This window comes from Mus caroli, unplaced genomic scaffold (genome assembly GCF_978045245.1).
Source record: "Mus caroli unplaced genomic scaffold, Mus_caroli_1 scaffold_3, whole genome shotgun sequence".
Lineage (NCBI taxonomy): Eukaryota > Metazoa > Chordata > Mammalia > Rodentia > Muridae > Mus > Mus caroli.
Genome location: NW_028227258.1, coordinates 42,278,706 through 42,301,517, shown reverse-complemented (window position 1 = coordinate 42,301,517; position 22,812 = coordinate 42,278,706). Strand labels below are relative to the sequence as shown.

At 38.5% G+C, this 22,812-nt stretch overlaps 1 pseudogene; it reads right to left on the bottom strand.

Moving 5' to 3' along the window:
- Positions 1–2,405: 2,405 nt before the first annotated feature.
- Positions 2,406–22,812, bottom strand: part of LOC110291912 (small ribosomal subunit protein eS19-like) — a 65,764-nt pseudogene continuing 45,357 nt past the window's right edge.

The following is a 22,812-nucleotide window of genomic DNA, read 5'->3' as shown; positions in this document are numbered from 1 at the left end:
TCATATTCAATATATTCTACAATTTTAAATGTACATTCTGATGAGTTTTGACAATTATATGTAGCTGTATAACCATAGCCCAAGTCATGATATAAAATATGTTCATCAGTCAAAACATTTATTGGTACCATTTGTCATATATTAAGAAAATCATTTAAACTCACTAAATTTGACTTAAACTATAATACATTTACCATATGTGCACATTTTAAACTTTCTTTGAGGATAATTTCTAGATAAATACTTCTTTTTATCCTTTTCTATGCATCTTAAGAATTGTATGTCTCTGGTAATTTTAGTGAAAAAATGGAAAGGATTTGTGTGTAGAGGATATCAACTCAGCTAAATCATTTCTTTAAAGAAGCACATGAACATATCTGCACAGACTGATGGGGAGAGAAGATACAGGTCAAAGGAGGAAGCCCACCTTCATCTGAACCTACCATGGTAGTCAGTTACACATTGCAGCCTGTTTTGCATAGAACCCCCAAATGTATATTTTTTAGTCATTATAATGATTAATATTTAGAGGCTTAATAGAAATAATCGAATTACTCCAGAATACAAGGAGTATAAATATGAATAAATGTGTAAAAGTATCTTCTTTCCATAATAGTATTTCATATGATCTTCCAGTGTCTTGGATGTGAAATGGTGAGTTCTATAAAGACAGAAAGCCCCCCCCCCCGGATTTAAATGGATGTCCCAATGTATGCATATTGATTAATTCCATACATATGAATTCAATATACACTTAAATATTCAGTGTAAATATTCTTGATTTTGGGTACAATGTTAAGAAAACAGGTGGGCTGGAGAGATGGCTCAGAGGTTAAGAACACTGGCTGTTCTTCCTAGAGGTCCTGAGTTCAATTCCCAGCAACCACATGGTGGCTCACAATCATCTGTAATGGGATCTGATGCCCTCTTCTGGTATATTTGAAGACAGCTACAGTGTACTCATACATAAAGTAAATAAATAATTAAAAAAAAAAAAAAGCTGGGCAGTGGTGGCGCATGCCTGTAATCCCAGCACTTGGGAGGCAGAGGCAGGTGGATTTCTGAGTTTGAGGCCAGCCTGGTCTACAAAGTGAATTCCAGGACAGCCAGGGCTACACAGAGAAACCCTGTCTCAGAAAAAAAAAGAAAAGAAAAAGAAAAAAAAATAGGTGTGCATATAGGGCTCACAGTACCTGCATTCTAGGTAAACAGGCAAAGATAACGTAGTGTGATCTGCATTCTATGGCTAAGTAGTAGGCACCCAGAGAGTTCCCGAACAAAGGAAGCCTCACTCCAGGCTCCTATGTGGGATCTTCGAAAGAATCTCGAAGAAAGTAGAATCTAAACCTAAGCTTAAAGAGCAGTATGGGTCATGTAGGCGAGGCAATGGGATGGGAAAAGACGTGAAAGCAGTCAGCAAAATTTTCCAGAAATCTTCAGTGGAAGGAGACAAGGAGAGCAAGTCCAAAGGCACATTTTTAACTAGAGTAGAACAATGGACACTTGTCGTGGATAGGGTGGGCATGATAGATTTATACTTGGGAGTACATTGTTTATACTGAGTTGGATTTAGCAAGGAACAACTCATTATCTGGACTTTTTAAAGGTAAAGGGCAAAATAGCAAATACTGCTGATCTGTCCTTTCTTTGGAAAGCAGGAAAATGCATCACCATTGGGGGCAAATTAAGGAGGAATCCACCATACACATTTAATCAAGCAGGTCTGTGTTAAAAAGCCATCCCCAGCATCCAAAACCGCTGGTAGTAGTCTTGCCATTGCTTTGAATGAAGTAAAATTTGGATTAGTTGTTTAATTATTTCATAGAAATCTGCTGCTGCTCACATTACCTTCCATGTGAACTATTTTGTAAACAATTATTGAAATTTTCTTCAGGAAAATAAATGTTAGTTTCAGGAAAATATATTTAAAACGGCAAAATCCAGAGTAGGAGGGTAGGACTGCCTCAATGTAACTGTAAACTAAGAAGGATCATAGCAAACTTATCCCAACGTAGATTACATGGATGGTTCAGATCATGCATTTATCCTGGACCAGAAATGGATTTTCTACTTCGGTCATTCAAAATTCCAAGTCGTAAGTGTCTGACATACCATGTGCTTACAGCCACTGTGAGAGACCATTTGCTGAATGAGCAGCGTGTTCATAAACTTCCTAAACAATGACTTGAAGCATCTGAGACCATAACTGTGGGCAATATTGTGGTATTTTCTAGTCATGCTACCACTTTCCCTGGGGTTTCTGGGTTCATAGTCCTAGTTTTCTACGTTCTAAGTTTATTTCATTTGATATCTGTATTACAATTTCTTTTTTCTTACTTTCTTTTTCTTTTTCCTTTCTTCTCTTTTAATGAATGAGGCAATTCATTAACCCAGCATCTGTTGTTCTAAAGCTGCTTCTTGTTGACAGCTGCCATCTGTCCAGCGATCCTTTCCCGATCTCTCTGACTCTGAAGTGTTAGCTTGCAGCCCCCATCTTGGTCCTTTTCCACTATTTTCAGGTCCTCTAGGGCCCGGAGAACCAGACAGAACGCACCTCTGGAGCCTCTGCTGAAGTGGCTGGGCATGACACTGTTTCTCTGCTGTCCTCCGTTAGATGTAGATCTTGGTTATGAACCAACCAAGGTTGGTCTGCACACACAGATTTACAGGTGCCCTGTTGTGGAAGCAGCTCCTTTGTAGAATCCATTCTCATCACAGGAGGTAAGCTCTTTATGTTTGGCCAGCTTGATCGAGTCCACCCACTCGGGAAACTTTCAGCTTTCTGGACTTTCTGAGGAAGGCTGCCAAAACTCTAAGGAACTCCTGCTGGTCAACATCTTTTACTCTTAACTCCAGGCATCTTTCAACCTCCGCATGGCCAACCAGGGGAACCGCAATGATGGGGTGTCCCAGATGCACAAGTTAAGTCGGGATCCTGAATTATCATTTCATTACTAATTGGTGTCACAATTGTATTCATTCTTCTTTCTTTCTTTCTTTCTTTCTTTCTTTCTTTCTTTCTTTCTTTCTTTCTTTCTTTCTTTCTTCCTTCCTTCCTTCCTTCCTTCCTTCCTTCCTTCCTTCCTTCCTTCCTTCCTTCCTTTCTTTCTTTCTTTCTTTCTTTCTTTCTTTCTTTCTTTCTTTCTTTCTTTCCTTTTTCTGAAAGCACCTGTTTAATTGGAATTGATGGACACTGATCTATATTTGTGTCCTCATTTCTTAGTGACTCCTTGCTGCCCTCTTTAAGGCCCTCCATCCTCACCCTGAATGTTGGTGCTATTCAGAATTTCATTTTTTTACCCTCTGCCATTAAATGCCTTCCCCTGGCTAACCTGGTTACTTGGATGATGTAGGAAAAAGAGAAAAGAAACTACAGGCACTGAAGAAATCTCAGGCACACATACAGAAAAGGACTGTGCTTGCTTTGATGGTGGGCACCCACTACAAAATTTAGAAACCCAGGATGCTAATTATGCCTGTTGAGTGCATAAATTGTATTCAGCAAGGAGGAGGCATTGACTAATGTCAGTGGGAGGTCTCTGTAGGGAGCAGTCTCAGGTTGCAGTCATTTAGAAGGACTATGGTTGCTTCTGGTCAATCATTCCTAAACCCTTGTATTTGGAGCAGAGGGAGACTTTGCCCTTCCTTTTAGCCTCACCCAAGAAGAGTTGCCACTCCTGTGAGTCTGAGGCATTGGAGTCTTTGACATGGCTGTGCCCATATCAACAATACATAATCACTCACGATGCCCTCTGCTCCCATAAACCTCTTCTGTTTTTATACATTCTCCCCCAAGTATGCCAATTACTCAGTGTTTCCAACAAATACTAATCTGAACTTTGAGATTTCTTTTTAAGTCTCAGATTAACAAATCTGCCTCCATACCATTTGTGATGGTTTGTATATCCTTGGACCAGGGAGTGGCACCATCTGAAGGTGTGGCCTTGTTAGAATAGGTGTGACCTGGTTGGAATGGGTGTGTCACTGTGGGTGTGGGTATAAAATCCTCACCCTAATTGCCTGGAAGTCAGTCTTCCACTAGCAGCCTTTGGATGAAGACATAGAACTCTCAGCTCCTCCTGCACCATGCCTGCTTGGATACTGCCATGCTCCCACTTTGATAATAATGGACTGAACCTCTGAACCTGTAAGCCAGCCCCAATTAAATGTTGTTTTTTTTATAAGACTTGCCTTGGTCATAGTGTCTGTTCACAGCAGTAAAGCCCTAACTAATACAGAAGTTGGTACCGGGAGTGGGGTATTGCTGTGATAGGCCTGACCATGCTTTTATTTGAAAGAATGTGGATTTTGGGACTTTGGATTTGGAAAGCAGTGGAATGCTTTAAATGGGGCTTAATGGGTCATCCTAGTAGGAATATGGAAGATTTTGTTGCTGGGAGTGATTTGAACTGTGTTGACCTGGCCCAAGAGATTTTAAAGGAGAAGAATTTCAGAATGTGGCATAAGGACTGGTTTTGTGGTATTTTGGTGAAGAATGGGGCTACTTTTTGCCCTTGTCTGAAAAGTTTGCCTGAGGCTAAGGTGAAGAGACTTGGATTAATTGCATTGACAAAAGAAGTTTCAAAAAAGCCCAGCAGAGACTTTGTTCTCTGGTTAAGTCTTATGAAGAAAAGTTTGAACAAGCATAGCAAGCTTAGAAAGGAAAAATATAAAATATATGAGTATTAAAGGAGTACCAGGAAGTGAATGGAGCAAAATCTTGTGTTCTAGGAGATAAAGATTAAGGGAGTGGGACCTTGGGGCAAGATCCTACCCAGCTAAATTAGATCCAGGCATGGTGGTACTCACCTTTAATCCCATGAGACAAGCATGCTGATCTCTACATTCAAGCTCAATCTACAGAGCAAGATCCAGGATAGCCAAGCTTAGGCAGTGAAGGATTTAGAAAACATAAAGCTAGTGATAATGTAATAGGACAAGGGGATCATGTTCTAGTTCCTGTAAGCAGCAGAACTCGGCAGCTTCAGCCATGTGCCTCTGGCTCTAGAGTTAAGAATGGAAGGAACTACTGGGAAAATTGATGCTGGTTAGCTGGAGCTAAGGAATTAGCGGTGCTTAAGAAGAGGCCAGCATTGTTGAGGTGAAATCTTCTGGAAATTGTTTTCTGGGAGCACAAAGAAGCTGTGTTCCAGAGATACCCAAGGTTGTACCTCATGCTGCGGCTGGACTTGGTAATGTGTAAGAGACACTCAGGTGGTACTGCTTGTGAAGTAATGAAGGGATCATGGAGAGAAGCTGAGGCTTAGCACTGTGAGAGGCCAGGGAAGGCCATTGGAGAAGGTGAAGCCTCAGCTGTAGTTGATGGCTTAGGACTGAAGGGGTCATGCAAAGGATTTGAGGCTTGGAACCCTGAAGAGAGCCTATGAGAGGCTATTGGTGAAGCCTAGTTGGTGTGGAATACCCCAGTGTATTGGAGATGTCAGTACCATGGAGTGATCACCAAGAACTGCAGCTGTAGTAGAGTGGATCAACCTGAGCTTAGAGTGCTACAGAGCACAGAGATGGAAAAGTGATGCCAGCCCTTAGGAGGAGTCCAAAAGATCAAGTGGAATCCCAGACACTAAAACAAGAAGCTGTAACATTGAAATTGCCTTGGAGACTCAAAGGTATTAAAGATGCCAGAGCCATGGGATACATGCTGAGGAAAGCTGCTAACAGGGAGTGGAACCAGCCTAGGAGAAAGCAGTTTGTTGCAGTCAACAAAGATGAAAAAGGAGTGGAGATCTGAAGACCGCTTTGACATCAGCCATGGAGATGCAGAGTTTGGAGTTTGCCCAGCTGGTTTCCTGCCTTGCTCTGGAGATTACAGTTAATTAAGTTGGATGAATCTCAGAAGAGACCTTGAACTTTGGACTTTTAACATTGTTGTGACTGCTATAGACTATGAGGACTTTGAAAGTTGGACTAAATGCATTTTGCATTATGCTATGTTTAAGTGTGGCCCCCATAGACTCATGTTTTTGAACAAGTCTATGGGGACCAGGGAGTGGAATGTGATGGTTTGTATATCCTTGGACCAGGGAGTGGCACCATTTGAAGGTGTGGCCTTGTTAGAATAGGTGTGACCTGGTTGGAATGGGTGTGTCACTGTGGGTGTGGGTATAAAATCCTCACCCTAATTGCCTGGAAGTCAGTCTTCCACTAGCAGCCTTTGGATGAAGACATAGAACTCTCAGCTCCTCCTGCACCATGCCTGCCTGGATACTGCCATGCTCCCACTTTGATAATAATGGACTGAACCTCTGAACCTGTAAGCCAGCCCCAATTAAATGTTGTTTTTTTTATAAGACTTGCCTTGGTCATAGTGTCTGTTCACAGCAGTAAAACCCTAACTAATACAGACCATTTCTCATGTAGAATGCTAATTATTTTAAAGTTTAAATTCACATACCACAGATCTTTCATAGTGAATGTTCTTCCCATCAAGTTGTTTCTTCCCATTATTGCTATAACCCTCACTTCCTGTCATATCTTTACAAGAATCGGTTGAAATAACCTCTTTGCTTCACAAAATCCTGATGTTTTTATTTGACATTAGCAATACTGTGCTTTGGGTGGCTTACCAGGTGTCCCTGAACCTGCTCTTGTAAGCGTGTAATTCATGCTAGCTTCTCACACCTGCATGTCCTCTAATGATTGGCTACATCAAGATCATTGTGATGGGTCATGGATACTCTAATCTAGTCTGGGGACACATTTCTGTTATAGTATGCTTCTCTTATTATTTATGAAAATATAGATTTATTTCTTCTTTGTAAGTATTTTTCTAGGACCTTCTTGTCTAGGAGTTAGGGGAATTTCATAAGCTCCCTGAAAATCAAAGTTTGTGCATAGGAATTCCCTTGGCTATCAGTCATAACTCTGTATTAGCCCAAAGGTAGCCCTCATTCTATAAAATTTTATCCTTCTTCTGCATTGGCCTCATTTAACATGACCCACCCTGTCATAGACTCAGTTTAATGTCTTTTTAATAGGATACATCTTTTGGCCTGGTGCTATGGGTCAGTAGGTAAGGATACTTAAGTCTACGACTAATCCCTGGGCTTCTATCCCTGAGGCCTACAGAACAGAAGGAGAAAACTGGCTCCTGCTTGGTGTACTTCCTCTGACTGTTATAGACAGAGCACCTCCCTCTGCCACCATACACAGAATAGATAAGTTGTTTTATCAAAGACAACTAAGAACGTCAGTGGACTCTGTAGGAAATTGGGGTTCCCAAAGCAGTACACGTAAGATCTCGCCCATCTCATCACCACATCTGACTCTTTTCCTTACTACATCGAAGCCTGGATATTCCTCATATTCTCAGAAACGGGTGAAGACAAACTCACTCTGCCAGACTTTCATTTCAACCACCATTATGTTGTTTGGATATCATGTCAGTGGAAAAAAGCCTGCAGTATCTTTTGCTAACCTCAAACCTCAGATTCACAATACATTATTTATACAAGGTGTATGGATTGTCTCTCTATTACAAGACAAGATTGATCTTTGTCCCAAGTAAAATGGTAGGCTCTTCTAGAAGGCTAAAGGGGGAATATGGAACAAAACCAAATGGATACAAAAGCGTGTATAAACCTTAGAGAAAATGAATTTATTTCTGAAGGTCAAAGCTAAGATTTGATGTTCATTTATCAGAGTTTTCAACAAAGGTCTAGTATTAAATTCCAACACAAAAGTAGAATTTTTCTTTACAAGGATATGACAGAAAGTTGTCAGTTATTTTTTCTTTTGTATAAAACACTAAGATTTTTAACTCCCACCTTCCTAGAAGACAAAAATTTTGCATCCTATCAGAATAGTTTTCTTTGAGTCCGTTTGATAGTGATGTTTAATTTTTGGTTTACCTCCCTGGTTATTCTCTTTGCTGTTGTAAAATATCCAACAAAAGCAAATTAAGGAACTTATTCTGTTTCACTTTTGGAGTCAGCTGTAGTGTTGTGTTTGCAGCTAGGAAACAGGGAAAGATGGGGGCTTAGTTCACTCTCTCTCCTTTCTCACTAATCTGATACCCCTCACATTCAGTTGTACCTTCTTACATCAGTTAAAACTCTCTAAGAATCCCCTCACAGGAACATGCTTGGTGTTTGCCTCTTGAGTGATGCTAAATGTGGTCAAGTTGACAATCGAACTTACCTATCCCCAGTTAGGACTGTACTCCTATTTCTAGATAACAGCAGAAGGTCTGACGATCTAACTAATGACATATCAGGAAATATTTATATAAACTCCCTCCTCCTAACCTTTTACATGGAATATACATTTAAACATTATTATCTCATTCTGTTTCTTCAGTGAAGCAATGGCAAAACAGAAGGAATGAGAAACACATATTCTGATCTAAGATCTCACTGTCACAGGGAGAGAAGACAAGGCACTGTGTCCCCCTCACCCTCATCCATATTGGCACCCAAATGTGGGTGTCAAAGTGATATTCAAGGGGCTGGAGATATGGCTCCATGGTTAAGAGCAGTGGCTGTTCTTCCAGAGGACCTGGATTTAATTCCCAGCACCCGCATGGCATGGTAGCTCACAACTATATGTAACTCCAGCTCCAGGGAATGTCATGCCCTCTTAGAGACATACATGCAGTTAAAACAGAAATGCATATTAAATAAAAATAAATAAATTTGTTTTTAAAGTGATATTTGAAATTTGATGTGGATAAAAAGGAATTGAAGGGACAATTTGTTTCTTGACATCAAACTAAAAAGGATACGGTCATATCCACATATAATAGGTGGACTTTCTGATGTAATAGAAAAAAAAAAAGAACTAGTTGGTTATAAAAAGACATGTTTATAGCAACCATAGTATTAGTTTGTCCTTAAAATTTAAAATACTTGAAATCTAGAGGCCTGGGAGATGACTCAGCAGTTAAGAACACTTGACCTTGCAGATAGGACCTAGGTTTGGTGTTCAGCATCTGAGGTAGCTCACAAACGTCTGTAGTTCCAGTCTTAGGGGACTCTCCTCCCTCTTCTGACCTCTGGAGACACATGTACACTGGTAACACAGACATACATGCAGATGAAACACTCACACACAGACAAATAAGCTCTTAAGAGAAATATTTGAAGTCAAAGGGCAGAAATTCTTCCTATCCACTGGGAAGATTAGGAAAAATAATTAAAGGGATGAAGTGTGGGAGGGATGGAGTGAGGGAGAGATGGAGGGCAGGAGGCATGGAGGGTGGGAGTGCTGCAATGGCGTCTCCTAAGAATGCTTGTTTATAAGCTTAGTTTTTTGTTTAAATAGGAAATTAAAAAAAAAACCTATTCATATAAACTTTAAAATTCCTAATCTACTTTGTTTCAACATTTTCATGTTCTTTGGACTTTTAAACTTTTATTTATTTTGTCTATTGAAAATACATTTTTCCCCATGCAATATATTCTGGCCACTCTTCGTCATCTCCTTCCAGATCCAAAAAACAAAAAGAGTGGAACTAAACAAACAAACAGAGAAAAAGGAAAACACAAACACATACACATGGTGAGAAACAAAAACACCACATACAAATACAAAACGGGAAACTATCATATGTAATCAAAGTACCTGTAAGGTTTTAAAAACAAACAAAAATGACAACAACAAAAAAATGTCAGACAAAGCAGTATGGGACAAAAAAATATCTTCCCAAAAACATTGCATTCATTTTGAGTTTCCTGTTTACTGTAGGGCATGGAACCTGCCCTGGAGTGTGGTTATACCCTGTGAGACTCCATTGAAAAAAACTAATTATTCCTTTGTGAGTAATTATCAGTTGGAGATAGATTCTTGGTTAGACACTGGGGCTTGTGTATGCTTCCCCATCCCAGTACTGGGATCCCATCTGGCTTGAACCTGTAAAGACCCCATGTATGACACCATAGTCTCTGTGACTTCATGTGTCAATCCTTCTGCTGCTAGAAGGTCTGAGCAGAGTGCCCCGAGGCTCAAGGGGAGTTTGGTAGAGACACCTCAGTTATATCTGGGTGCTCTAAGGACACTCAGTCTCCACATTGGCCAGCTGTGAGTCTCTATTTATTCCCATCTGCCGCAAGAGAAAGCTTCTCCATTAATGGACCAAGCAACACACTGATCATATTTGTCTCTTTGTTTGTGGTGACCACTTGCTGGTAGAATTTGTTGAAGGAAGGCAGAGGGAGGGGGATCGTGAGTTTGAAGCCAGCTTGGAATCTTTCAAGAAGGAAAGAAAAAGAATAGCATAGTCCAATATAGAAAATTACATCTGCTCTGATGGCTGTGAGCAGAATAGATTACAGGACAAATCAGTGCAGGGGCAATTGAACTTAGGAGGTGCCTGGGGAGGATAGTGTCTAATATAATGCAAACTGTTTCCCTGGACTACTCAGTGAAGTCCTGAGTCATCTCAGCTGTCCTTCCACTGTGCCAAGGATGGTCTTCAGTTTCTGGTGACTAAGCACAGTGCTGGTTTGAATGAAAGTAACTCTATTCACACATCTGAGTTCATCCTTTGCGTTTCGTCACCCATTATCCCCCTTTTTTGGGCTTTTTTTTTCTGTTTAGCTCTTATCAAAACCATATAATTGTTTAGCCACAGCAATGCATACTTAATGTTTGCCATCCCTGAATCTAAAGAGGGGTCCACATGGACACATTTCATTTGTTCTATCTGATGCAGGGACTGATTAATTGGGGCTATGCAATAGATATCTGCGGAATGAACAAGTACAGTTAAGTGTTTAAGGAATTTTAGTTAATTAAGTTTCCTTTTTGACATTTACACACACACACACACACACACACACACACACACACACACACACAGAGGGGGGCGGAGGGGGAGAGTATACTCTGTCTATATCACTTTCTACCCTATTTGTCTCCCTTCCTCCCTATCAGCTCTACCTTCTTCCTGCAAGCCCATTCTCCAGGGGACATATGGACTGAGTACCTCATCTGTCCATTCACCCTTAAGTGTAGAAAGGCCATGCTGGTACAGACTCTATATAGTCACCATAGCTGTTAAAAGTTCCTGACTGCTTGGTTGTGTAATGCCCAGAAGGTGTGCTTTAACTGCCTGTCTCTGTGTTGTGGCTCTCACATTCTTTCTGACCTCTTATGAGAACTATCCTCTGAGAAGTAGAGAGGGTAGTAACAATTGTTTCCTGAGAGCACGTTGTCACCTAGGAACATATATATATATAGTTTTGTTTGTTTATGTTTATATATATAAACAAACAAACAAACAAAAATAACCTCATGGCTATTATATTGTTTTTTCTATTAGTTTAATTTCTGGTTAGCTTAATTTCTATTAGTTTGAAAATCTAAATCTGGAATAGAATAGCCAAAAGTTTTAGATTTGTGCTTCCACTCAATCTGGTTTTATGTGCATTTATGAGAGACTTTGGATTTTTTATTTTAATTTCTAATGATTGCATTCTTGATAGAATTATGATATTATATTGAAACTTAGGTGAATAATTAGAACATTTGTTTTTCTCTAGGTAAAAAAAAAAAACAAACAAGCAAAAAAAGTAAAGTCAAGACCTACAGACACTGCCTTAGAATTTGTCCATGTTGCTAGCAGGAATTAAAAAGCTTAAAATAGGGCTGGTGAGATGGCTCAGTAGGTAAGAGCACCCGACTGCTCTTCCAAAGGTCAGAAGTTCAAATCCTAGCAACCACATGGTGGCTCACAACCACCCGTAATGAGATCTGATGCCCCCTTCTGGTACGTCTGAAGACAGCTACAGTGTACTTACCTATAATAAATAAATAAATACATCTTTTAAAAAAATATAAAAAAAAAAGCTTAAAATAGCACACCTTCAGTTTCAAGTCATAGGAAACTCAGCAACTACTGCAAAAGAGAAAACAAGACAAGACAAACAAAACAAAATCCATAAACTTTAATTAGTCAAGTGGGTAGGAAATAAAATAATACGTTAAAATGTTAACTCTGAGGTGTAATGTGTATTAAAATCCCACACCTTAAAGGTCTGATGACATTTTTACAATGTGTTTATTCACCTCGAGTCAGCATTGCCTGGAATGTTAGGTCAGACCTTTAATTCTATCATGGATACCATCCTCCAGTTACCCTTCAGACCCTCACGTTCAAATGCCAGTAAAATTACTTTGAGGCTAAGTTTTGAAGACATGACATCTAGGGGACATCTTCAAACCCTAGACAATCAATTTGCATCTGTGACTAGCCCATCATTGTACTAAGACTGTGGGATCATTAAAAGTTAAATCAGTAGGAAAACATGTCTTTAGTTACAACCAAAGAAAAACATATATTCTGCATAGCTGCTTAAAATTTAAAAGCAGAAATGTTAGTTGTCAATAGAAAAATGTACTCAGCATTTTGATGGACATTTGATCGGCTGTTGATGAGCTAAGATTAAAATATTTAGTCTAAGAATCTAAAATGAGTTGGAAAGTAAATCTAAAAGTTTTTCTGATGAAATAATATTAGCCCGAAAATCAGCAAAGACTTCCAAAGTCTCCTCTCTTAGTAGAATCATATGTGCTGTAAAGTGTTCCCTCGGAGATGTGGCTGAGCACTTCAGTTCTTAGCTTTTGAAAGCCAATTTTTACCTAGAAGTATTATCAGAGTGGCAGTAGACAAAACAAAGGAAGCATGATTACATCTCATAGAAAGGCAATTAGGTTTGGATTGTCCACTTACCAGCATGGATGCAGGTTTCTCATTAGAGCTCAAACAGAACCATTTCATCTCCTAAATGAAAGCATAATTAGTGTGCACTTTGATGGCAGGGCGGGAAGATCGCTGGGTGCTAGGGAGCGTCCTTATCTTAAGACTTAGCCGTCCTGTGATACACACCCAAGGGAATCCTTTGTCATCCACTCTGCTCATGCTGTTTCTGAGTCAACCACCTCGATTTTTTTCAGTTTTTAGTTAGTAATTATACCTATTTGAAATTTGAATCAGTGAAGTCATTGTTTATTAAAGAAAATTGGCTTGTGTTTGGAAAATGGATTCTCTTCATCTCTTCCAAATGGAGAGTGTGCTGGCATAAATGTAAAAAAAAAATAATAAAAGTGGAAAACTTCAAATAAGTCACTCTTCACTTGGGAAAATAAATAATTATAGTATTATGCAAACTCAAGTTATCAATATGGACTTATCAATAGTAAGCTTGGTACTGTCATGGCCTTTGCTAATGCCTTCCTTTCCCACCACAGGGAGCTTGCCATCCTTTAGTAAGGCTTTCATCAATAGTCTTCCTTGGTGGTCCGGGAGAAGAGCTAAAGGAGGAACCACCTGATTATTGAAGCAGCAGAGAGGTTTCAGAAGCTAATTAATTAATTAATCAATTAATGGTTATGATTCAACTAAGTTTTTTAATTCATTGTTTCAATGGCTTATGCCACCTTATTTGAATAAAATGATGAAACTTGAGGCTGTATGGCTTCCATGTCTAATTATGGGCTTTCATTATTTTTTTATTTATTTTGTTTATTTTAGAAACTTCACACTGTAATCAACCTTGCAGTAAAAATGGCTCAGTAATTAGTATTTCAGTAAGTACAGTCATCACTGTGATTGTGCAAGTTCCTTTCTTTCCCTTACCTAATTTCTCAGAATCCGTCAACAAATAAATCTCATCCCTATTCTTTATATATATATATATATAAAAGAATGCATATATATATGTATTCTTATGTATATAATATATATATATATAAAAGAATACATATATATATATACTTGACTATCATTTGCCTCTTGATTTTCATTGCTCTATATTCTCTTATGTTTTCTTTTTAATTTTGCATGTAATTTTTGTCATTCCTCTGAGAGATAAGTTTTAGATGGATTTTTATAGTGTATACAATTGAGGAATTTAATTTATTACTGTTACTTGAGGATAGTGGTAAAAAACATGTATCTATGGAACATGTACTGGGGATTGAGGATGTGGCTCAGATGGTAGAGTGCTAATCTAGTATGAAAGAGACACAGATTCAGTCCTCAGTACCAAAGAAACTTAGTGTGGTCATACATGCTTATAAGGGGTGTGAAATCAATCTTGGCTATATTGTGAGTTTGAGGCTAACTTGAGCTACATGATGCCCTGACTCTCAAATATATTAAAACAAAAAGAATAAAAAGAGAAATACCGATTTTAAAGCTATAATGATTTGATATTTCTAATGGGCCTATAAGCAACTGTGTGTTAGAACAATATTTCTAAAATGAATACTCAGAAAGATTTATAGAAGAAAACATTAAAATTATCTATATCCACTATAGACTGACAAGGCATCCAGGACCTGGGTGTCTATGACTTCTAAAAGACATGCAGTGGTGGAGCCAACTGTGCTGCGCGTGTGGCTGCACTGCTCTTCTTGCACAGCTTTGTTTGGAGGCGGCAGCAAAGAGTAAGAAGTCAGGTGGAAAGCACCAGGTGAGTGTGTGATGCATCTATCAGAACTTTCAGCAAGAGAGAGAGCAAGATTAACTCAAAAATTTGCAAGCGATGGGGAACCTGGAACTTTCCCCCAAGATATTCAGCTGGGATCCCAAGGAATAACGATACAAAGTAAGTTAGTTATTGCTCCCCCAAACTTAAAACAGGTTTCCAACTTCACTCTAAAAGAGGATAAAGAAAATTACCTCCCAAGCAGAGGGCTAGGTAAGCAAATATAAATCTCTAGGAGAAGCAGGCATCACCCTGACCCCTCATTAGCTTCAGTGTGCTTATACATCTCTGATGCTAAAATGATACAGGAATAAAAATCCTAGAAAATGAAAGAATTTGCTGATTGAAAGTAAGACCAAAATTAGACAATATACACAAACCCACAGATGATCTCACATGGCCATATCAAATTGACAGATCAGGGTATAACTAGAGTGAGGCCTTAGCAGGGAGGTGAAGGACTGACACACAGACAGGACACAGAAAGACACACAGACAGGACAAATAAGACATGAATTCAGGAGGAAAGCTCAGAGTAAAACAAGAAAAGATAACATTTAAAAATTTAGATTTTGAAGTCTCGGGGAGAAGGTGCATGGCCTTGGTGCTTCGGGGCTAGAAACTTACATTCTCTAGGAATCACAAGAAATGGGAAGTCAGGCCTTAAGTATAGTAAAAGTCATGTTTAAGCCCCGTTTTGGAACTTTTATGAGTGAAAGTTTCACCTCATTAGATTGTAATCCTAGCTGGAGCACCTCACAAATCACCCTATTATCTCATTTTTTTAAAGGAGGATTGTTAAAACCATTTTTGCTTAGTTATATACCTTTTGGTATATAACTTTAGAAGCCACAAAACCATACATATGGCTATTGTTATGGCATCTGATTCTCTTTCTCTCTCTCTCTCTCTCTTGCTCTCTCTCTCTCTTACACCCCACCACACACACCCCTCATTTTCAGTGTCCTTCTCTTCCTACTAACTTCCACACTTAAATCTGTGTACAAATCTTTTGTTTAAGAAACTCCAAGTCTGCTTTATACCAGTTCATCCTGAAATTCTTTCCTATCGCTCAGTTGTGAATCCTGTCTCCACACAAGTGGATGTCTCTGTTTAGAATGCCTCTGTCTGCTGCAGGTGGTCGTACAGTGTCCTGCCTGTGTCTCCCTTTCTCTCCTGCCTCCCTGTGATAAAGTGACACATACATTAAACTAGAGACATTTGTATTGAAAATTTCATCCAGTCAATTGACAGCCCCACTGACAATGTTGGAGCACACCCTTTCTCTAGCAATGCAGTTTGTAGAACATTTATGTCCATTCCTGAAGTAATAGATGAGTGGACAGAGCTGCTTTTGTTCTGTATCTCTTCATAAGTAAGAAAGCAATTACAAAATATTTAAACATCTGATTTTTTTGGGGGGGGGCTTGTTTTCTGGGAAATGTTCTGTGCTAGTTCATTTTTTGTTAGCTTAGTAGTAACTACAGTCACCTGGAAAGAGAGACACCCATTGGATAAATTGCCTCCATTATATTGGCCTGTGGTCATATCTGTAGGGGTATCTTCTCTATTAATGATTGATGTGGGAAGACCCAGCCCATTGTAGGTGGTGTCATCCCTGGGCAGAGGGCCATCACTTCAAGTCCCAAAGCTTTGTTAAAGCCTAGTGGTAGATGGTCTGCTATGCTTTATGGCTGTCTCTCTGTTGTATTGCTGTTGAACATGGAATGTGTTAGAAGGTACACAGTCACTGGTCATAACGTGTTGCTAGAGAGGCATAATGTCAATACATGAGACAAATACATATCCCCTATGAAATTTTTGAGTGAGGAAATTGGTTTCAGTATGTTACATTTGATTAAACGGTTTTTAGAGTTTTCCTGTTTTGGTTTGGTGAAACAGAATGGTGTGAGAAGTGCGTAGAGTGAGAGGCCAAGATTTGTGCATTTAGGCTTCGGTCTGGGAGAGGTTCAAAGAAGTGAGTACTGAAGGAGTAGTCTGTGTGTGAGGAAGTGGAACATACGGATTGCAGGGAGTGTGATTTTTGAGCTACATTTCCCCTTCACAGTTTTCAAGAAAGGCAAATTAAGGACAAGAAGTTATTTTGGAAGCATCGCTGCTTGCTGGTTCATCCTTTATGGCAGGAGTTTGAACCTGGACCGTAGGAACAGCCTCTCACTGCAGTGCCAGCAAATGTTTCCAAGGATTTAATGAAGCAGTGATTTAAATATCTCACCAAGCCTTGCCATATAGATCATCAGTATGTATTGCTGAAGATAATTTGATCTATAACCTTTCCAAGTTTTCTCTAGCATAAACAGATGCAGCCAAACACATATCCATTTTCAATGAGGAATATGCTATTACTGGTATATGGATATATAGGTGTGAATATAAAGTGCTCAATCAAATACAGCCCATTTGTCTTCCCAAGTTATTATCTAGATCTACTTAATTCTTCTTAGTAAGCCAACCCCTTAAAAATTGTCATACATTTATTCTTTCCTATGAAGTTTCTATGATTTTGTGCAATTAAAAATTTATTTTACCAAGCACATTCCATGTAATTTGACACCATTGTCTAGATGGGTGTACACAAAAATATATAAATTTGTAAAGGATTGCTACTTTAAAGACATTGGATCAAATAACAGCTGACCATGGGTCATTTTAACCTTTATTTGGGTCATATGTTGCAATAAAATTCTATGGCTTTCAATAATAAGTGAGCATTTTCCTTGTTCAAATTGCCTTTCGTGGTACAGCATATGTCACTCAGTTACATTTTAATTTGCTAAGATCCTGGAATGATTTATTCACTTACTCATGTATTTCATTGTCTTTTCATATAATAATTAATGAGTCCAATGATTCATTACTTGAGCTATGCCATGTACTTGCCAGTGATTATATCCATTTTTTTCCAGAGGACAAGAACTAATTTATCAAGTGTCTGGGCCAAGAGATTCTGGTGTGCCCACGATTTCCATAACCACCATGTGGATGACATTAAGATGCAAAGGAGGTGACATGTTAAGTGCTCCATAATATAGAGATTTTAATATTAAAAGACAAGGATTGCATGCTCGTAGCAATCACCTACTAATTATTAGTGATAACACACAAAATGTCAAGTAAAGTGCAAGGTCACTATATGCAAGTGTGTGTATTGATTGCTATCACTGAAAGAAAACAAAAAGGAAAACCCCTCAGCTGAAGGTTGTCAAAACAGATCAAACTCTACATTAGCTTAATAGTTATGTTCAAGTGGAAGATCATTTGCTAAAAGCATTGGGAACCACAGTTTGTCTCTTCTGGTGGGGAGTTTATTTAGGTATGAATAAGGAGAGGTCATCTTTTCCTATCTAAAGGGAGGAGATCCAGTTTGACCATCAGTACAGTATCTTGCCATGAAAATCTGCTTCAGAACAAAATGTACCATGTTGAGGGCATGAGTTCTTTGTGTGTGGGAGCTTAAAACAGGCAAAGGAAATTTCAGCATATGCAAATATTGGGAGAAGAAAATGAAAAGAAACTGGTATAAGAAAATCATGCTCAAGTTATGGTGGATTTAATGTTATCCGAATAAAGCTGCGATGAGTATATATATTCTGTCAGTGCTCAATGGATCATTACAATTAACAATAAGCAGACCCAAAGGGCTGAAGATTTAGCCCAGTCAATACAGAGAATGTCTTGTAGGCATGAGGAGGGATCTGATTCCTAGGACATAGTACTGAGTGCTTGAAATCCCAGGGCTAGAAGATACAAGATGCAAATAGGCAAAGCTCTCTGGCTGGCCATCCATCCTAGTCTATTTGGAAAGCCCCTGGCCAATGAGAATCTTTATTTCATAAAATAATAGGATTATGTATATGGCACCTAAAAAATGCCACCCAAGGATGTCCTGTGGCCTCCAAATGCAAGTGCACAGATGCGTATGCACTCTCACAAGCACCTATACATCCATATATCAATCACACACATACACAGGCACACAAATGCATTTGCTTGCATACATGAACCTGCACAAGCATACCCATACACATGAACATGCACACACATGCATATGCATACACATGCACATGCACACACATACACACAGACAAGTTATAGATAATATATTAACATACCCCAAGTAGGATAAAATATTCATAATTCTTGAACTAGAAACACCCGGAGAAAAGGCAAACTGGGAGAATAAGAGGAACAGAAGGAGCAAATATAAAGCCAGTGCTACACTAATCCAAAGAAAGCTGGAAGGGCTATTTTAATTTGAAAAATGTAAAACTCAGTTGAATAAAAACGTTATCATGGGAAAAGAAAGTCGTTTTATAGTCATAAGGATGCTAAGTTGAAGTCTTACATCACATCCCTAAACATTTTATTTATCCATAGCAATGTGAAAATAATAAAGGGAAATTAATAAAACTGTAGAAATAACCAGCCAAATGTACAATTGTTGTACTGCATGTTCATGCTCCTATTTCAAAAAGAGAAGATAATAAGGTAAGCATTTTATATGGTTGGCTGAACATGTAGCTAAGTGTACTGTCTGCCTGGCATGCTCAGATCCATGGTTGGAATCTCAGCATTCCCCAAAGGAATACTAAATAAATAAAGTTGAACCAAGCACCTCAATTGGCTGACATCAGTTGCATTTCTGGAACATTCTACCCCCAAATAGTAGAATAGACTATTTTAAAACTGCACACTTAACATTTACTCACATAGGTCATTCTTATCAACTAGTTTTACTAAATTTCAAAGTAATCAAATCAACTAAAATATTTTGCTTGAACACACTAACTATTCCACAGAATACCACGATCTTTTTTTTTTTTTTTTTTTTTTTTTTTGGTTTTTCGAGACAGGGTTTCTCTGTATAGCCCTGGCTGTCCTGGAACTCACTTTGTAGACCAGGCTGGCCTCGAACTCAGAAATCCACCTGCCTCTGCCTCCCAAGTGCTGGGATTAAAGGCGTGCGCCACCACGCCCGGCTACCACGATCTTTTAAATATCTGAAAAAAAAAACTTTTCCTGTCCGTGGTTTGTTCACGTGTAGAGGGGAACATGCACATATGCATGCATTTGTGTTTGGAGGTCAGACTTCAGGCAGGGGTCGTTTTTACAGAATTGTCCATCTTATTTTCGAAGACAGACTCTCATCATCCTAGGGTTCAGGGAAGACAGGGCTGGCTGAGCAGCGAGCCCTGGGTATCCACCCATGTCCGCTCACCAGGCACTGGATTACAGGCATGTGTCAGCATGCTCTTCTCCCAGCCTCTAAAGACTGCTTCCTTCATGATTCCGCAGAGAAAGAGAATCAGTGGAAGAGAGAGAGCAATGACCAATAGGTTATAGAAGATGTCAATTTCCAATGTGAAGGGTGAAACTCCGACAGAATCCCTTTGTGAGATATGAAGTCAGTTCTAGTTTGAGAGCTATCATCTGACCAGGTGAAACCCGTCCACATTATGCCAAAAGCATTGTTTTCTTTCCTGTCAATTCTATCTGAAAAACACATACACTAGGGTTTGACCAATCAATACTTTTCAAAACTGTGTCCAAGTGAAGAAGATAGAAAGTTAACCATCATGTGAACTACATGACACATATCTAAGTGATTTACTGCTCAGTCACAAAATTGTGAGGGAAATCAGGTGTAAATCTGTAGCTGACTAAATTTTAATAGATTATGTTAGGGTGATGAGGAAAATATAGTGCTTAAGAGAAAATTACATCACTAAACTTTTGTGTTGGAAGAGAAAAAAGTCAGCTCTTACCTTGAAAGTTGAAAAAAATGGAAAAAAATCGAAACTCAATCTAATAGTGAATTGAATAATATAGTCAGGAAAGGTTCTGATTGACCAAGAAAAAACCAGAAAGGATACAAATTACCAACCTTAGAAATGGGAGAAGTAGCCTGATATGAATTATAGTTTCTCTAGTTATTAAATACATTAGAATCAAACCTTATGAAACTCTGCTAAGCCAATTAACAACCTAGATGAAATATAACTGACAGAGTGCAATATGTCGACTAAATAGCAGCCTACTTTCAAAGGAAATGGATTTATAGTTAAAATCCATCCCACAAAGGAAAGTTCAGATCTAATTGTTTTTTTTTTTCTAGTAAATTCTACCAACTATTTAATGGAAAATAGGAGCTCTCTATCAAATTTCTCTAAATAATTAAAGAAATGTGATATGTCACTTTTGTGCCTCCAGCCTTTTCTTCTGTTTGTCCCTTCCTTCCTTCTTTCCTTCCTTCATTCCTTTCACAAATCTAGAAGAAATACAAGAGCACACAATTTCCATGTTTGGAGGAAAGTTTCAACTCGAATAGTTTATGAATTTTCTGAGTACTGAGTATTTATTTAATAGTAAAAACTATGAATTGGGCCAAGCATGGAAGTCCATGCATATAATCCTGCATGGTCAGAACTGAGGAGGCTGAGGCCAGATCAGGATTTGGAGTCTACCCGGGCTACACAGTGAGAGCCTGTGTAAAAAAGAAGAAAAGAAACATAACTTTTATAAAATCTTGGTTTCTGTCCAAGCAAGATTGCAAATCTTGCAGTAGTGCTTGGAATGTTTACTGTTTATTTAAACGTACCACTAGTTAACACTTCTCACTGGTATAATGTAAGCTCCTGGGTAATTATTCATAGTTCAAGTTATAATCCCGTATCATGTTATTAATTCTTCTTACCTGTGTTATATTTTCTGTAGTAATCTAATTTTAGAATTTTATTAATGCTAGCAGTTCTTTTTGCTTGGAAAGCCTCTGTTGCTTTAGTTTTGCCCATTTATATCTTTGTTTTCAGTGGCACCAGGGTGACCCTTCTAACATCCCAGAGGCTCATTCCCTCCCCAGTAACATGTCTACATTCCACTGCATGCATGTGATATGACAGTTGTCACATCCACCGGAGATCAATTGTGCAATTGCCAGTATTGGATGATTGTGATTATGAAAAAAAAGTTTTTGTAAATAACTTTATAAATACTTGTGTATGAACAAAGCATTTCAGTTCATTTGGGTAATGAAATGGTATTGTGAGATTTATATTGGTACATTTACCAGAACCCACCCAAGATTTTAATCTTGATAATGTCCATTCTATTAAAGGCTATTTTCTTTGTACTAATTCTAAAAATTCTTTGAAAACTGGTGATTTTTTTTAACAACTTTAGTGTTTTTAGTTTACACACCCTGTCTATGATTCCATTTTGAGTTAACTATTGCTATTAATCCTTTGTTTAGATTGACTTTTTTCATGTGAGGTCCTATGATTAAGCCAACAACTTTTGCAAAGACTCTTTCTCTACTGCACCCTTGCCTCTCTGCACAAGGGTCAGCTGACAAGAACATTTAGGTTCATCTTCAGGCTCCCTGCTGTTTCACAGATATCTGTGTAATCTTCATGTTGGGTCCTTTTCCTGTTTCATTATTTCATAATTGTAACATTTATATCAGTGTAGACATCAAATAGTGACTCTTTGACCTTTGCTTTCTTCTGAATTGTTTTTAGCTATTTTATTATTTTGATACCTCACCAGTTACACATATATGCATCTAAAACATGTACATATACATATATGCATAGCACCATGTTGTATTTACACACACACACACACACACACACACACAAATACACACACACCCACTTCATTTGTTAGTTAAAATTAAGCATATGTATGTTAAAAATAGAGAAAACATGGGCTCTACATTTTCATCAAATAACTTGCAGACCAATTGAGGATGTTTTCAAAGGTATCTGAAGAAAATGTTAACAGATATGGAATATAGAAAAGATAAACCAAAGGGCAAAACACTGGCATTTAGAGAATAGTAATTGAACAACCAATGTAACCTGGAAGATGAACACAGAATCACAAGGAAAATGAATAAGGTTTCTGCTGTAGACAGCAGATATTCATCACTTCTGAACATGGCCTGTGTGAAATTAGTTCCATTTGTCTGATTTCATTCTCTGTAAGAGCCCCATTGATTATCATCTGGGTTTGGGTTTTAAAGCAGGAATGCTGTCCAGCCTCATCAGCCACCAGTTAGGTGCAAGCTTGTGAAATTCTTTGAATGGCATTTTCTTTATTTGTGAAGAGAGGATTGGAATAATACATTTCCCATAAGATTCTTATGGTAATTAAACGAGTTAATGCAAGTCAAGGTGCTAAATTGCAAATTCCCTAAATGAGAGGACCTCACTCTCATTTTTTTCTTTATTGATGTGCCTTAGCAACACATCAATTGGCTTATTTCTTAAGGGTGGTCCACTAGCTGGGAGATGAGGGAAGTACCAAAACCAGAGAGGAGGTGGATGGATGGAGACAAACTGCA